Raw genomic sequence first — 4,023 nt, 5'->3', positions numbered from 1 at the left:
TTTTTTTAAGTTCAGGAAGAAAAAAAAAAGTTCAGGAAGGCAGGCAGGTGTTCCCAAAGATGATGGGAGAAATGAAAGACATGAGGAAAAAATACACACATATATATATTTTTATAATAAAAAACATTATGATCAGCCTGCGTGTGAAGACTCCTAACCTGACATGCCTCCCAGGCCCCAGTCAGCTACCTGGAAGGAAAGGTAAGAGGGGCTCAGACCACCTAAAATGGAATCTTTGCTCCTTCCTTGAATTAATTCCTAACATCCAAGATGAATTGTTTATAGGAGGGGAGGTAGTTATACTTTAGGCGAAAAAAAGAGTAATATTTAAAAATATCTGTGTTTTGAGATTTTTTTATTAATGGAAAAATATCTGTTTTTAAATAAGATTCTATTTGTCTCCTCCCTGGAAAACCAGAAGCAAGAGAAAAACAATTTTGATAGAGAGTAGGTTAAATTTATTTTTTATGTTTATTTATTATTGAGACAGAGAGAAGCAAAGCATGAGTAAGGGAGGGTCAGAGAGAGAGAGACACACACACAGAATCTGAAGCAGGCTCCAGACTCTGAGCTGTCAGCACAGAGCCCGATGCAGGGCTTGAACCCACGAACTATGAGATCATGACCTGAGCCAAAGCCGGCCACTTAACCAACTGAGCCTCCCAGGCACCCCAGGAGTAGATTACATTTTTTGAGTGTTCTTATTTTTCTTCCATTTTTCTTATGTGACTACTCACCCTGTAATGCAATAAGGAAACCACCACAGGGGTTAAAAGTACAGAAAACCATAGTAGTGTGCAAAGTGGCTTAAATAACATTAGATCAAATCAAACCAAGTCAAATCAATAGAGTTCAACCAATGCACGCTGCACCATGCGCCAGCCAGCGAGGCCCCCGGGAGCTCACACCCTAGTATAGAGCAGACATGGAGAGCTAACTGTGACATGGTGGGGCAGGGGCAATAGAAATGCAGAGGTGGGAGGGTGGGAAAGTTTTCACAGAGGGGGTCCTAGTTACATCTGGCCTTAAGGTTGGGCAACATCATGCAGAGTGTTTGGTGGGGGGGGGGCAATCTAAGAAGTGGTTACAACAAGAAGCAAATTACCTGGGGATAAATAAAGATGCTGGGGTCAGAAAATGGCAAGTCTCTTGGCAGTTGGTCAGGTAGGCACTGGGGAAAGAGAAGGAGTAGGAGAGGCAGAGAATACAGCTGGAAAGGTAGACCGATCCAGACTGCGTAGGTCTTGAATGTCAAGCAAAGGAGCCATTTCATCTTCTGGGCTGTTATGGGAATGATCTCAGAAAACCCAAGTGTGGCCATGGTTAATTGGTGATTAAAGAAGTATCAGCAATGCTGCCTTAGAGGAACAACCATGGAAGTTTTACTAAGTAAACCGATGGTTCTGTTTACTCAGCGCTGATTGCTGTGAGTGGACATACCATTGGTTATTGTAGGTGTCATTCTTTTGTTTGAGTGTTGGAGTGATTTCTTTGTTCACTTCTCTCAATGTTTTCTTAGCAGCTAGCAATAATTTCTAAAATTCTTGCCTAACTTAGCTATGCCAGGGGACTGAAAAGAAAGGATATTTTTGTTCCAACTTGGGTTAGAATTGTAAACTGTACTCAGGGATCTGGGAGGGTGGTGACAAAGGCATAAAATATTAGAGCTCAGAGAGGAAGGAGGAACATGGCAGACAGAATCGGGCCCCTTGGTCAGCTTCTCCTTCCTACCTGGACTGTTTTCATGCATTCAACTCAACAGATATTTCTAGGTGTATTTATTTTTATAATTTATATTGTTTATATCTGAAGCATGTTCAAAATAAATAGTTTATTAAAATATTTATATATTAGGCATCCTTTTCTCTACAAAAATTGTGTGGCTTTCTGTTTTCCTTTCATGAGAATCACATTGAGAACTGAAACCATCCATACCACACAACTTACGGTGTATGTTAGTATGGGCTTACTTTCTTCAGGAATATTCTTCTTAAGGGGATTCTTGCCTGGGAAGATAAAAAATTGCAGACAACTATATTGCTCATTTCAGGAATTTCCTAAAAGACCCACCAACTTTTTAATACAAGCAGAAAATGACAGTTCATACCCCAACAATCTTTGAACACTCTTCAAAATCTTCACATTGCTGGACCCACTGAACCTATTCTGTTATGATGGAATTTCCCGCCAATTTGAATCCAGCTTCAATCATCACCCCTTTCTCCTTCAAAGGACCAGGCTCAAGATCTCAATAAATACCCTAACTTTGCCTGGTGTGCCTTCTGAGATGCTGATGAGACCTGTGGAGGTTGTTGGGTGTGATTTTGGGGACCCAACATTCCAGAGAAGTCTTCCTCTTAAATTGGTAGGAATATGAAGATTTAGGTTGGAAAAATCTATGTGGAAAAAATTTTAAAGAATTGAATTATTGAAGTGCAGCTTTGCCTAAGAAATAGATCACAATATTAGGAAAAGAAATCAGATGACTAGTTAAGAAAAAAAAAAAGGAACACGAGAGATGCATAGACACTGGCAAACCAGGTAATTGTTAGCAACAAATGAGAGAAAGCAAAGAGAGTTTAGGGAGTTGGATCTTTTTGGAAACTAATTAGACAATTTCATTTTTTACTAAACAAATATTGTAATTATTATCCAATTACTAAGAATAAACTGTGAATTAGACCATAAGTTTGGCTTGTTTTGAGAATAATCTAAATATCATAGCAGTATGAAAATGTAGCAAAATGGATTTTGCTTAGATATTGGGCTTTTGTAATATGATAATTACAAAAAAAATTTAGACCGGTCAATTTAATAGCTTCAGCGGTGATAAGCTTTTATGATTTATAAAGTAGCCCAACATTTTGATCTCAGTCTGCCTGGGGTTTCGCACATAATGTGTAAATACATGCTTTAGCAGATTTATAAAAATAGAAATTTGGATATACAGAAGCAAATGCATTCTCATAAATATGATCTAAAGTATGATTTTTAGTGTTGTGAAAACATGCAAGTTTAAATTTAGTTTAAAAAATTCAGTGCAAATTGGAGTTTCTTCCTCTTCAACTGTAAACATGTTTGAGTGTAATTATCACAAAACTTCTGCAGAACTGAGAAAACAGTGAAAACTACATGTAAATTAAAATCGCTTTCAGATTTCTGAGGCAAGAAATTGCTTTTTGGACAACTGCAAGTTTCAATTTTGTCATAGATATATCAACCTTGACGTGACCCAGTTATGAAATTTCTTCAAGATAGCTTCTTTGCAGGTAAATCATTTAAGCTCATAACAGCCAATGATATGATGCCCTCAAGAGTGTTGACCTTCTACTCACTGAAGATTTTGCTACTTCTTGATATGAAAAAAAAAAGGAACAATCATTTTGGATTTTAAGGAATTCATATGTCGATGCTTTCTTCCAAAGTAGGATCTGCTCAGCCCTGCACTGGAAGGGGAGAGCCTGGCTGATTCGTGTAGTATTGGTTGTTCCATAAATTGGGTTGATATTATCAGACTCTAAGACACATGATGTGCATGATCCTGAGGGTTGATGGGACCAAAAGTATCTTCATAATTAATAGTAAGACAGCATTTTCTTTTTTCATTCTTATTCTCCCACAAGCGTAGGGTAGCGTTTCCAGAGGCAATATCACAAGAGAGCGAATGCAGAAGACACAAGAATTCAGCTGTCCCCCATTAAACCATTCATTAAAGAGTTTTGCAAAAATGCACAATGATGCCACTCTTCCCACTGCATTTTTTGTTTTGGAAAATACAGTCATTTTTGCATAAAAATGTTATTTGTATACAGTGGGGTTATTTTTTATCTTTTAATGAATGAATACATCAACATTTAAAAATTTTCTTGGTTTTCCTTTCTAATATAGTAAATATTGGTTAATGCAACTCACATTAAACTAAAAGCTCTTTGGGGTCCTCGATAATTTTTAAGAGTGTAAAGGGGTCTTAAAACCAAAGTGTGAGAACCACTGCCATCAAGTTCTCCTATTGCCCCCCATCCT

The sequence above is a fragment of the Suricata suricatta genome, chromosome 2 (assembly GCF_006229205.1).
Source record: "Suricata suricatta isolate VVHF042 chromosome 2, meerkat_22Aug2017_6uvM2_HiC, whole genome shotgun sequence".
Taxonomy (NCBI): domain Eukaryota; kingdom Metazoa; phylum Chordata; class Mammalia; order Carnivora; family Herpestidae; genus Suricata; species Suricata suricatta.
This window is presented reverse-complemented; position numbering follows the sequence as displayed.